The sequence below is a fragment of the Myotis nattereri genome (assembly GCF_964212035.1).
Source record: "Myotis nattereri genome assembly, chromosome: 17".
Classification (NCBI taxonomy): domain Eukaryota; kingdom Metazoa; phylum Chordata; class Mammalia; order Chiroptera; family Vespertilionidae; genus Myotis; species Myotis nattereri.
The window spans coordinates 24957563-24972542 of NC_138092.1; positions in this window are offsets into that span (position 1 = coordinate 24957563).

Below are 14980 nucleotides of genomic sequence, written 5' to 3' on the forward strand. Positions count from 1 at the left end.
CATTAGCCCCAATAAATCTGGTTTTATCAAGCCACCCAGTTTTCAGTGTTGAGGAAAATTCAAATTTTGTTTTCACGGCCCCGGTGAGGTCCAGACGGCCCCAGTGAAGTCGGAACGGCCCTGGTGCGGTCAGGAGGACTCCAGTGAGGTCGAGACAGCCCCAGTGAGGTCGGGGCAGCCCCGGTGAGGTTGAAACGGCCCCAGTGAGGTTGGGACAGCCCCAATGAGGCCGAAATGGCCCCGGTGAAGTCGGAATGGCCCCAGGGAGGTTGAGACAGCCCTAGTGAGGTCGGGACAGCCCTGGTGAGGTAGGGACGGCCCCAGTGAGGTCAAGACGGCCCTGGTGAGGACGAAACGGCCCCGGTGAGGTTGGGACGGCTCCAGTGAGGTTGGGACAGATAATGGGGACCAGTATAGACTGATGAACAGGGGTAGATACAGAGGCAGAGCAGCATTGAACAGACTGTCAAACTACAGTGGGAAGCCTGGGGAGGGTTTGGGGGGGGGGGTGTTAAGAGATCAACCGAAGGACTTATATGCATACATTTAAGAATAACCAATGGACACAAGACGCTAGGGGGTAGGGGAGGCCGGGGGAATGTCAAAGGGGGGAAAAAGGAGACATATGTAATACTCTAATACTTCAAGAAATAAAAATTATTTTTAAAAAATATATATCATTATAATACAAGGCCGAGGTAACTTCTGAAACTGAAATTTAGGATTTTATAACCTTTGAACTACAATAAAGCCAGAACCTAGATTGTAATTAAAAAAAAAATTGTTTTCATTCACAAAAAGTCATATACCTCAAATTTCTCTCATATAAAATCCCTTTCTTCTATATGCCTTTTTTCCCTTCGGGAATACCAACACCAAAAATAGTAAGAAATAGCAACTCTCTTAATATTTCTAGTTGACTATGAGTATATGTGATAGTTACCTCCTAGAAAGGAACCTAATTTGGTCTTAAAGAAATGTTTGCAGGAAATACCACAGGTATAATAAAAATCTTTCTTAGGTGCTCTGCATATTGCACTGTTTTATATATGCAAATTGCATGCAGAAATCAAACTCAATTTAAACTAAACACCTTCGCAAACATAATTTGTTATTTACAACAAGCTTCTAAGAAGGCAGATATTAACATTCTACTGAGAAATAAACTGATGCTAACAGACCACACCATCAACTCTAAATAAATCTCATAAAACAGGTTTTCAGAATCCAGAATCTTTCTACAGAACAGCATTGTTTTTATGGCCCAATTTCAAGCGATTTAAACACCGTTACATTTATAATGGATCAACAGGTGAACTACCCATCTCAGTGAGTGCACCAAAGGCTGGGGTCATCCCCTTTAATACTATACACATCCAACCCCAGGGGTAACCAAAGATCTTTGCAAATTCTTACATCCAAAGTGAAATGGAGTTAGCCTCTGAGGAAACCCCAGCAGCTAAAACACAAAGCAAATTTTTTTACCTTCAAGCTAATGCCTTTGGCTGCTTCACTATTGGAAATCGCAGTGAAACTCAGCAAGACTAAGGACTATGTGCATGACATCACTTGGTTGGTAAGACCTGGGATTAGTCATTGCAAAGAACTGAGTTATAACTATTGATCTAGTTTTCCTGTATGGATGATTGGCATTTATGTGTTGGTTGGTATACCCTTTTTATAAAATCCTCAGCTGAGGACATGCTTAAAGAGAAGGGGGGAAAGACAGAGATGAGAGAGAAACATTGATCAGTTGCCTCCCATATGTGCCCTGACTCGATAGAATACGCAACCCTATTTACGTGTCCTGACTGGGAATCGAACCGGCAACCTTTCAGTGCACCAGACAGTGCTCCAACCAAATGAGCCACTCTGACTGGGGCAGTTAATGAACTCTTTTATTTTCAGGGAATCCTAAAGAATGATGATGCTGGCATACTACATAGACACTGATAATAATGCCAGTGTCTGAAAGGTGTAATGTGTGTTTTTAAATGTGTGCCACAATAATACCAGAGCAACTGTAGGTCAGGGTGGTGTGCTAGGAGTTTTTTGTATATTGTTTCATCCAGCCTTTTGACATCCCTGTGATATAAGAACTGTCATCATTATACCAGTGCAGATAAGAGACGGCTCACGGAGGGCCCCGGATCATGAGTCAAAGGCTTTTCACGAGGAGATAATGAGCAAATGAGGTCACAGTGGAGCTGACGAAACAAATTATAGCAGGCCTTGGAGGATAAGCTCTGTGTTTAATATTTTAATCTGTACGGAACACTAAGTGCAAAGAAGTGCTTTCATGGTATTATTCTAGCTGCAATGTACAGGGACCAATTGAAGGAGGAGAGACTGGGGATAGCCAGCAAACTAGGGCTGTGTGTGTGTGTGTGTGTGTGTGTGTGTGTGTGTGTGTAAGACAGTGAGAATATAAATTTCTTGACCTCTGCTCACAAAAAGCTCACAATCCTATGAAAGACAGTAGATATCATAGGTATGTTATAATCGGATTGTGAATACAGTGCTATAGGGGTGCCGAGGACGATGCTGGTCCCAACCAGCCATGATCAGAACAAATGCTTGGGCGAGCAGGTGTCTAAACTGATCTGAACCACGAATATGAATTGGTTAGGCACTGGAGGGCTGGAGAGGTTTTAGAAAGTGACATGATGCTGTGTGCAAAGGAACAAAATGACTTGAGATTGCTGGAAGAACTATAACTAGTTCCTCTAGTTATAGAAGGGGCCCCGCATGGGACGTGCCACTGAGCCTAAAAATTAGAGGCGAGGTGACATGCAGTATAGTCTTTCCATAAAGAAGTGTTGGGCTTGATCTTGAGGGTGAGGCAAGCCGTGGGTTGGAAGCAGAGTCATGACGCGGTCAGGTTTTTGCTTGAGAAAGATTTCTCTGATGCTGATGGAAAGAATGGCTTGTAGGGAGTGGTAACTGGGAAGTGAGACGACCATTGAGGAATCCCAGCAAGAGATGGTGACGTTCAGAATTAAGGTAGTGGCAGAGTACACGATGGAGAAAAAGAAACGCACAAAGAAGGTAAGTGAGGTATAATTGATAGAACTTAATTCTCAGGATTCTATCTTGAGCTCTGGAGACTGAGTTGAGTGCTTCTGTTGTTTTATTTTGTTTTGTTTTGTTTTTCAAAAACCTGGCCAGAACTTAATAGGAGAGTCTTTTTACTCTTTCTCTCACAATGTAAACATTCATATGTTTTCCAGCAGAAATATTGATAGAGATGATTACAGGGTGCTATTTTGTACCCCACTTTAGGTAATATCTGATACATGTTCTGCATTTCTTTTTAAAATAACAAAAAAATTGAATTACAAAACACTTTAAGGATTTTAGATGAGAGATTACAGACATCTAGAATTAGAGCACTTTCTTAGAACACCTCAGAAAACACACATTTTTTCCTCTGGATTAGGCCCTGCTGATGGGAGCCATATATAACATTTATTTTGAGTGTGAACTCTCTGGCAGAAACCACGTTATTGCACCAAACAACAGTCTATTTATCGCTCTCTATGGCAACTATCACCAGTGCTCCAGAGCACTCCATCAGAGGGCTGAGCAGAGACCAGAGGGCCCTCCTGGGCCTGCAGAGAGAGGGCCTGTCCTGGAGTTGACCTCGCTCCCCTGAGCCTTCTCTCTGCTTCCTTCGCTCTATGGTCCAGGGTCCGCTGGCTCCCTTTTCTGCCTTGCACCTGGGCCTGCTTCCGTTTTCTTTTCCATGAAATCTTAGGCCAGGAGAATCTTCCCATTCTCATTTGGCAAGCTCGAGATCATTACCATTTTAGACTTGGAAGCAAACTGAGAGAGCATTGCGTTCAGTCCCCTCCTTTAGAAATGGGGATACTGGGGCGCAGAGAAGTGAAGGGACTTGGCCACACCACCTAGGTAATTTATGACAAAACTGGGAAGTCGCTCCAGACCACTACTTCCCTTTCCCAAGCCAAGGATTCCAACATTAGATGAATGGGTGCAGTAGGTTATATGGCGGACATATTTGGCTTTGTTTATTTGATGGATCATTTGCTTGACTCTCCAATTTTTCTCTAGAATATCACTTCCCCATTTTTATCCCTGAGGTTCAAGCAAAATTCACTCAAATCCCGAGTTCCATGGGTAGAACATAACTGGGGCCACGCCAATCAGATAATCATATCTTTCAAGCACCGTGATTAGCTCAGAAATGAACTCCTGACTCTCAGTCATTTGGGAGTTTTGGTACAATTATCAAGATGGGGCATATGCACATGTCTTTAACCTCCCCTGGGACTTCGGCGGAACTAGAAGCACTTGGCTTTAAGTTACTTAAAGCCAACCTGTCATTGCATGAAACCAAGAAAGGAAGTCAAAGCTTGGAGAGGCAAAGACCCAGAGTTCTGATGACATGGGTCTCTAAATTCTCCCATCCCTGATAGACTCTTTCCCTCTGACTTTTGCAGTCCCATTATCAATGAATTTCTTCCTTTGTTTTAGCCCACTCTGGGTGTATTATCTGCTACTTGCTAAAGTGCCTTACCCAATAAAATGAACTTTTATGAAGCCTCTTCTCTCAGTCAGTTTTCAATGTGATGACTTTTTCTTAAAGGTCTGTTTTTTTTCTTCTCTAGACTCTCTAAGAATTTCCTCACTTCACCTTGCTGAAATGAGGTGGAGGAAATATGCACTGTGAAATTCTTATGTCTTAATATCGTTTTCTACTTTACATAAAAGATACCATTGCTCATTATATCATAGATGTGTGAATCTATTAGTTTAATTTGAAACTTACAGTAGCATAATAACTTCTTATGTTACAAACTGAATGCTTAGCATTGGGCTTTCCTGTTTGTTTATGTTTATAAGATCATAATTTCCTGTTCTTAAGAACAAAGTGAGTTTAAAGGGTTTTTAAAATTAAATAATCGTGTGTTTTTAAAAATAAATAAGTCTCAGGAGGTTTCTTAAACTTCAAACCACTGTACAAGAATGATGGTAATGAGCTAAATGTAAATGAAACAGAACCTTCCAGATTAAATTTGCCTTCAAATCCACATGAATTTATAAACTAAAGGGAAATTTTTTTATTTGTACAAAAACCCCATGGGAGAATGGATAATACTTAACATGTTGGTCTATGCTAAATTGGACCATTTTTACTGAATAATTACCCTGTTTGCATACGGAAAGTGTCTTCCCATGGCCTCCCAAAGAGGAGAGTTTTCTGAGTAAAGTCAGTGGAGGTAAGTTTGAGGTAGAATACACAACTCTTACACATGGCACCAAACTACAGAGGTTGAGGTGTCACGTGTATACACGTTGAATATCTACAGATTAAAATATTTATTGTTCCTTCTTACAGGGCAGCTTCAAGTTTAGGAGGAAAGCACACGTGTGGCTTAAAGCATCAACAATAATTGATTAGGTCCATCTTCTTTTGAAAGAAGACTCCACTCCTTTCATTCAGTTTCTAAACCATATTCCTGTTCATTTCTATTCTCATTCCTGGTGTTGACGAGCTGCTTCTCCAGATTTGCTCCATGCCACTCTCCTCATTTGTCCTATTTAGCTAAATATCATATCCCTTTCTAGATTTTGAACTTGTCAAGCTCTTTTAGTACCCCAGGGCCTTTGCACTAGCCATCCCCTCTACCTAGAAGACTCTTTTCATGACTCTCTACAAATTGGTCTGTGTGATATTCTCAGAGGGACCTTCCCTGCTCATTCTGTCTCACACAGCTACACCCCATTATAGTTTCACGCCATTACTTTGCTACATAGCTGTTTCGATCGTACGCATCTTGTTTGTGTGTGTGTGTTTTTTTGTCTACCTTTTAGAGTATAGGCACCTACAGTGCAAAGATAATTTTCTTTTTTTTGTTTGCTGCCGTATCTCCAGAGCCTTGAATAGTATTTGCACTATATTGTACAAATAATAAATACCAGTATTTGTGAAATGAATGAGAAGGCAGTGGTAAAATTATACAAATATGCTCTTTTCCATCCTTTTCAATAAGATTTTTCCTCTACCTAAAGAATTATTTCTTGAAAGGGATGGTAGTACACTTAAATATTAGCTACGTAAAGGGGGAGATGGTCTTTCTTTCTCTGTTTAGCTTCCATTAACTTTCAGGAAGAAAAGCAGCATGCCCCATGACATCATGACCCAGAACCTAACCTAGGAAAATGAATTCATCATAGTGAATTGTTTCATCAATGACCACATACTATTTAATTCTCTCTACAAATTAGGAGAGCTCAAACATCCAGAATTCTAGGCTACTAGGATGAATTCTATGATTTTTTTCCCTTTCTGGACTTTCATTTAGAGATGAACCAGTAATACAGGTTACTAGTAGGTTTAAGGACAAACACCAATGGCCCAGAGGAGAACTGCCTCAGTAGCGATGGAAAACAGGAAAGAGATCAGGCTACATGTTGTCCATGTTGAGGTCAATTAGTTAAATAAACCACATTAACAGACCTCATATCTATGTGTACTCACAAAATAAGTTCACCATAAACCATCATGCATTATTTCATTTGACTTTATGACAACTCAAAAGATAGGCATAATAAGTAGTTCGAATCCCCAAAGTCCTAAACCAGGAATTCCAAGAAGACCACAAAGGCGCTACTTAGAGATCAGAATACTAATAATATTCGGAAGCCAAGTGAAAAGTCTAGATAGAAGAAAGGGATAACAGGGGCTTTTCTTTAAATAAAAGTATACAAATAGGTAACTTATTGTGTATAAAATGTATGCCAGGTTTGGTGATGATGAGTATGCAAGACAAAAATCTGACCAGGAGGTATCAATCTAGTTGGTAGAATCAAGCGTGCGCACATAAGGTGGTGTAATAACAGTGCAGAACATAATCGCATACTGTAAAAAGGAGATTCAGATCATCGGTGCTAAAGTAATTGGGGGGATGTGGGTAGAAATGAAAGTGCTTCTTGGAGAAGATGGAGATTTAGCTCAGCAGAGTCAGCGCAGAAACAAAGGCTTGAAGGGTCAAGTCTCAGTGTAGACACGCAGTGACAAGGGGACATTATGCCATGTTTCATGAAAGGAACTGGCTTGGACAAAGGCTCTACATTGGTGGAGAAGAACTTGGTTACAAAGGACCTTAAAGCCAAACTACAGAGGATGAGGTGTCATGAAGAGGCAAACGTGTATACAACAAAGGAAGGGGAAAGTAAGAAAAAGGACAAGATGTTGACAAGAAATGAAGGAGGGGAAGAAAAGGAGAGGGAGGAAAGGAAGAGGTGTCTTCAAAGACACTATATTTTCGAAACTAAAAACACCAGCACAGGTGACTGAACTGTTTTAGGAAATCCTGGGTGTACAGCCAACTACTCTGTCCATAGATCACACTGCTTACATGTATAGTTTTTAAGGCACGTGTTTTTAGATGGAAGCCTGGTGGAATTTTTTGTTCTCATTGTTGTTTTAAAGGATGCATGTATCCTTCAAGCAACTATTAATCTTTAGCAGTTTCCAATAAATGAGGATATTCTTGGAGACATCCATCTGGTATCTGGGTGATAAGGGAATGACAAGTGAGGGTAGAGGGGCCAGGAAGTTGGGAATAGGATTAATGCTACCTTAACTGGCAGAGTGGAGAACTGACCATGGGAGGTGGGCCTGGCCAGTCCTCTCATGCTAAGGAGATGAGTGCTTGGCTGGTAGGAAAAGAGAAAACCATCGAGAGCCTCATAAGGTGGGTGCTCGGTGCTCTGCTCTCTAATGTCTTAGAAGAATCCATTGAAGAATTTTTATAACCACTATTTTACAAAGGAATGAAACATCCCATTAAATTGTCACATGTTAAACAAAAGATCACAAGTTAAATGATAAGTCCAGTCTGATACTTGGTATTTAAAGAATCTATTCCTTTCTGCTCACCTCCCACTACCATCATCGTGTTTAACCCACAACAGCTCTTGCCAGGATTTCTACAACTGCCCAAACATTATCCCTGACTCCAATCCTATCCCCCTAGAACAAGGGTGGGCAAACTTTTTGACTCGAGGGCCACAATGGGTTCTTAAACTGGACCGGAGGGCCGGAACAAAAGCATGGATGGAGTGTTTGTGTGAACTAATATAAATTCAAAGTAAACATCATTACATAAAAGGGTACGGTCTTTTTTTTTTTTTTTTAGTTTTATTCATTTCAAACGGGCCGGATCCGGCCCACGGGCCGTAGTTTGCCCATGGTTGCCCTAGAATCTATTCTCTATCCTGCAACCAGAGTGAGATTATCAAACCAGAAATCAGGTCAGTTCACACCCTTGCTGAAATCCGTCAAAGATAGCATGTTTTCTTCTCACCAAAAGGCCCAACTCCTTAGCATTGACTATAGATGGACCAACCATACAATGTAAGAAACTGCATCTGCAATGATCATCTCATAGATTTTATTCATTGCTCTACACTTTGTTCTGGTGGAGAAAAATATTAACCTTCCATTTGAAAATTAGATGGTATTTGCCTTGGAGTTACTAGGTTGCAATAGCTGTAGTTACATTACCCAAGGATTATCACAAGAGTACAGCATGATATGAACTGTTCAGAGGTAGGTCTATTCAGTTATGTACAAAGCCCACACTCTGGATATTCATCTCTTCCATCTGGAGCTAGCTCCTGCTGGCGCACTCTTAGCTCAACATTTTTAAGATAAGCAAGATTTCTTAGAATAAGTCAGCAACTCGGAGTGAGAAGAAGGCAAGAGTTCTCTTCGGGGGATACATTGCTGATTTTTTTAAAATCGCCAGATTTCCTATCCTTAGCATTTGAAAAAGATTTACTGTACTGAAAAGTTTTAAAGTTATGGCAGTTTACTGGGGATTTTTCAATGTGGCCTGATCCAACTATCCCTTTGAAGTGGTGCTTATGATATAATACACGTCATCAAAGAAGAGAAGAGAAAAATAGCCTGTCCCCTTGAGAACAAGAACAAATGTCTTGCAAACAGAAATTGAAAGCCTATTTTTGAGAAGTGAATCTGAGCTGTTCATAACGAGTGACGAACAAACCCATAACCTACCTCCACACCTCATTCACCCGCAGCTCGGAGACAAGATGGACAAAGACCTCTCTGCTGACTTCTCAGAATCAATAGCCTCCTGTCTATCTACCATGAGATAAGAAATCTCTAAAAAGGGAGAGTGTTTGGAACTCTTAATAAAGGCAGGAAAATGAAGGTCAAAAGACAGACTCCACCAGGTTATTGTAAGTGTTGGATGAAATACTCAAGTTCTAGGCTCAATATTTTATCCCTTCATAAAAATAAGTCTTACAGTACTTGCCCAACATGCCAGGTCAAATTACCACAATTTGACGCCATAAAATGTTTTGCATTCCTTAGTGAAACTCTTATCTTAAAGGTCAAGATACCAGCCTGAGCTTGTTTTGTTCTTAGTATTAAAATGTTGAGATTAAATGACATTAATGTTTTTTTTAAATCTCTCATACAGGCTAAACATAGATAAATTCCCATCTAAGGCTTTGGTGATTTCACCCGCAGGCACTTGGGTGTGTTATGAATGAGGATAATGACAGGTTTTGTGTCTCCATCTAGCAGGAAATTGGTCGTATATAAACCAGGAGGGTCTCTCTGTAGAGTAGAAATCGGAGGGCAATTGAAAAATAAATAGCTGTACATCAAGGCAGGAAAAAGCATGGATGAAAGTGAGAAAAAGAGGATCACTGTATTTAAGTAGAAAAATCTAGACTACAAAAGGGAAAAACTAATGCAGAGAATTTGAAAGAGATTATAGGTATTTGAAGATGTCAGGCAAAAAAAAATTTTGTTCAGTACACTTAAAAAGATTTAAGTGTATGTTGTTTTAACTTTGTATTTTGAAATAATTTCAGATTTAAAAAATAGTTGCAAAAATAGTGGAGCAAGTTTTCACATACCGTTCACCCATCTTCCCCTAATGTTAATTAATATCTTACATAATAATAGTACAATCGCTTAGACCAGGAAGTTAACATTGCTACAATACTATTAACTAGCCTACAGTTTTTATTCAAATTTTGCTGATTTTCCCATGTTGTCCTCTTTCTGCTGCAGGATCCAATTTAGAATCCTATAGTGAATATTTTTGTCATGTTGAAGTCTCCTAAAATATGTGACAGTTCTCATCTTTTTTTTCTTTTATGACCGTGTCACTTTCAAAGAGCACTTGCCATTTATTTTGTATAATATCCTTCCATTTGAGTTTGATATTTCCTCATGTTAGATATGAGAGATTAATAAGAATATTTATTTTGGACAAGAATACAAGAGGGAAAGGGGATGGGGGGAAGGTAGAAGAGACTAAAGAGGTGATAAATGGTGATGGAAGGAGACTTGATTTTGGGCAGAAAACACAATAAAATATACAGATGATGTATTGTAGAATTGTACACCTGAAACCTATGTAATTTTATTAACTAATGTCACCCCAATAAATTCAATAAAAATTTTTTAAAAGAATATCACATAAGTGATGCTGTACCCTTCTCAGTGCATCAGATCAGGGGTAGCTTATGTTGATATGTCTGATTAGGGGTGATTTAAACTTTCCTCATTTGCTTACTGTGGTGTCTATCAGCATTCTTCACTGTACTTTTTTTTTCTCATTGTAATGAATGAGATTATGAAGAAAGACTGTGAGATAGTGCAAATATTCCTTTATTTAAAAAAAAGAAAATCTATGTTTTTAGAGGTGTTTTAGGGTCACAGAAAAATGAGACGGTACAGAGGTTTCTGTATACCCCTGCCCCTACATCCCCCACCAGGGTGGTACATTTGTTACAATCAGTGAACCTGCATTGACACATCATTATCACCCAAGGCCTATAGTTTACATTACGGCTCGGTCTTGGTGTTGTACAGTTTATGGGTTTGGACAAAACTAAAATGGCATGTATTTACCATTAAAGCATCATACAGAGTATTTCACTGCCCTAAAACTCCACAGCACTCCACTATTCAGCCCCTCAGCCAAGCCCTAGCAACAACTGATCTTTTTACTGTCTCCACAGTTTTCCTTTTTCCAGAATGTCATGTAATTGGAATCATACAACACGTAGCCATTTTATCTTAGCTTCTTTCACTTAGTAATATGCACTTAAGTTTCCTCCGTGTCTCTTTATGGCTTGATAGCTCATTTCTTTTTAGCACTGGAAAATATTCCATCGTCTGGATGTACCACAGTTTAATTATCCATTCATCTACTGAAGGGCATCTTGGTTGCTTCCAAGCTTTGACAATTATAAAAATAAAGCTGTTATAAAACATCTGTGTGCAGGTTTTTGTGTGGATATAGTTTTCAGCTTCTTCGGGTAAACACCAAGGAGCATGACTGTACAATCATATATTAAAGATATGTTCAGTTTTGGAAGAAACTGCCAAACTGCCTTCCAAATTGGCTGTACCATTTGCATTTCTACCAACAATGAATGAGAGTTCCTATGGCTCCACATTGTCACCAGCATTTAATGTTGTCAGTGTTGTTCCAGATTTTTCCATCCTAATAGGTGTGTAGTCTTATTACTATTTTCATTTTAATTTTCCTGATGACATGATATGGATCATCTTTCATGAAAATATCTTTTTCATTATATACTTTTGACCACCAATTTTAGCATTTATCAAGGTTCTTAGCCACAAAATTATTGCTATGAGCTTTGCATTATTGACAATTTTTCTATTTCCTTATTTCTTCCATGTTAAATCATTGGTACTATACCCTGAGGAAGAAAATATTATTTCAGTGAAGCTTCATAAAATAACTTTCTGAGACAAACAGGCTGTGCTTTAGAGTAAGGAGAACCTTATTCTTGCCCCACGGGAAGAAGCTTCACATACATATGTGTTCTTTTCACTGAAGATGGTGTTTTCAAGCTTTCCTAATACTTGATATAAGTAGAATTCATCATACCCATTGTGGAGGTTAGTGAAATTTTTATTTAAATGGGCACATGCCACACAATCTGAAGTAGCAACTTGATAAAATTTCATTCTCATAATTTTAGGTCCTTGTTTATTTAAAAATTCAGCAACTATCTTGAATTCCATGCTAGGCGCTGTATTAAGCACTGGAGATACGGTAGGTACTAATACAGACAAATTCCCAGCCCTCATGGAGTTTTCAGTTTAACAGAGAAGGCCAATGATAATATCATCAACTGAATAGCAATGAGGTCATAAATGGAGAACAAAACTCTCTGTAGATGAATAAAGGTACCTAATCTAGTCTGGATTGGATAACTGGTCTGATCTACAAGATTGTTTCAAGGAAGTAAAAAATGAAAGCATGTTATTCTATAAAGATAAGTACAGTGTGTGAAAAAATTGAGAAATCATAAGTTTGAAGAAAACATGAAGGGGAAACTCTTTCATGCCACTTGGGACATATTAGAATTGTTGACCAGATGAACAATGGATTTCAACAGGGGTTCGGCATACTCATATTTGTTATTTCTAAAGATTACACTGGCCAGCTGTGTGCAAATAAGGCAAAATGGGTAGCAAAGGAGAATGAGAAAGAGTGTTAGAAAAGTAGGGACAAAATCCAGAGGAGGTGATGTCATAAAGAAGGGAGAGTTTACTCTTCTCTCCCACCAGGGTAGCTTCTGCTCCACTGTTCTTTCCACATCAGTCGCTTCTGTTTCTCCATTTCGTTATGTCATGTTGAGAAGTTGAAGGGACACTTCTGCTCAGTCTTCATCTAAACGGCCTTCTAGAAATTTAGCAACTCCCTCAGTTCCAGTTACGTATTGCTGTATAACGAACTAGCCCAAAGCTTACTATCTTAAAGCAACAGCTCACTATTGTCTCTCATGGTTCTATCTAGAATGACTGGATTTAGCTAGATTCTTGCTTACAGTTTCTTATGCAGACAGAGTCAGATGTCAGCTGGGGCTGCAATCTCTGAAGCCTTAACTGGGAAGAACAAACCAGATGGGTAATTTACATGGCTGGTGGTTTGTGCTGCCTGGCAGCTGGGAGTTCAGCTGGGGCTATCTCCTGGAGCGTCTACAGGTGGTCTCTTGTGCCGAGTACTAATTTGTTGTTCTCAGCTCCAAATTTATCCTTCTCTGCCCTGCTTTGGGATAATTCCACTGGAACCTGAAATCAATTCTCCATCGCCAACTGGTGAAATGTTGGGCTTTTCATAGGTGGCAATGGGGTGCCCCTGGGTTCTGGGGTGACACTGGTATCACTGGGGTGATAGCAACAGGAAAATATTTCCTTCAGGGCCGCATCCTCCATTGTTAGCATTGAGTGTGGGAGACTGGTGGTCCCTGTGGACAAGCTCCACCTGCAGCCTCAGACCAAACTCGGCCCACTGGCAACCATTTGAGTACTTATAGCAGGAACATTCTGTGGTAGCTCTGGCTGTAACCACAGGCTACACACTGCCCACCAGGGCCTCTTGTAAGCAGCTACAGCTCCCTCCACAACCCAACTCCCTCACCATTTGGCTACTTACAGGCTGTATTTTTCTATGATTGTCACAACCCCTTCAAAAGAGTCCAAATCTCAGCACTGGGTGAAGGGACTCTCTCCTCGTCCTAAATTCCTTCTCTGAGCCTATAGGTGGTAGTTTGCACCTGCTACTGCTCTTCAAATCCATGTTTCCCCGTCTTGGTAGTTAACCACTTCAACTAGATAGCAATTACTTACATTATAGTTTCCCTGCTCAAATAACTGGTATGGTTTCTGTCTCCCGACTCAACCCTAATTGATTTACCTGTTATGTGGTGTGGCCCACACCTCTCTCAGGATGGGCTCCTAGAGACAGTGACTCAGGACTTATTCCCAGCTCATCTTTAATTCCCTATATACATCTGTCCTTGCTATCTCATCTAGGGCCATGCTTTAAAATACCATCCATATGCTGGTGGCTTCTAAATTGAACCTCCAACATATAACCTGAGCTTCAACGCATTTATTCACCTGTGCACTTATCATCTCCACCTAAGGGATAACCTCAAGCAAAGCTCCTAATTTCCCACATTCCAAAATAAAGTACGCAAAGAAGGCACCACTAGTTGTTCAAGTTAAAGAGATAGAGATTGTTTTTCATTGTTCTCTTCCCCACACCCTGCCCTCCACTGATTTCAATTCTTAAACAAGCTGTTTCTATTTTACCTCCAAAGTACATTGCAAAGTCACCCACTTTCTTCATGTCAATTGCTACCACCCTAATCTAAGTGATAATCACCCCTCACCTGATTCTTTCTTTATAAACCAGCCAGAATAAAAATTCAAACGCCTTAACCAGATCCTGGTAAACACTGCTTAACACCCTTCAATGATATTCTACTCTACCTAGAATAATTCAAAATTCCTTATCCCAGCCTTCAAGACTCCAGACATTTGACTCCTGTCTCCTTTAAATTGATATGATTCTTCCTCTCATGCCGCTCCAATCACACCGCCCCTCTTTTAAATTCCTAGAACGTCTGAAGGTCTTTCTTTCCTCTGGGTTTCCAGAGTTTACTCCCTGGCTGTGATGTTCTTTATCTTCCTTTGCACGTGGCTTTGGTCATCTTCAGATGTCACTTCCTCCAGCACCCTAAATATACTCTCACGTTACTCTTCGTGTTTCCTGCTTAGCATGATTAATCTCAGCTTTCAAGTAGTTCCTATTTGAGAATCTATTTTCTTATTTACAAAATGTAAGCACCATTTGTCAGTTCCACAAGTATTTTCAAAGTTTGCACTATGTTGCTGATATTTTTCTGGGTGCTAGAATATAGCAGTGGTCACGGTCCTGCCCTCTTGGAGATGACATTTGATTTACATAGCCAGTCAACCCCTATCAGAGTGTAACAAGGACAATTCAGTTTTAATTCCAAATGAAACAAACAGGGCCTAAATCTGAAGAGAAATTGTCCATCTTGCTTATATGACTAAGATTCTGTGCTAAATCACTGTAATGCAAATTTCAACAATAATCAAAGGGGCCCTGGT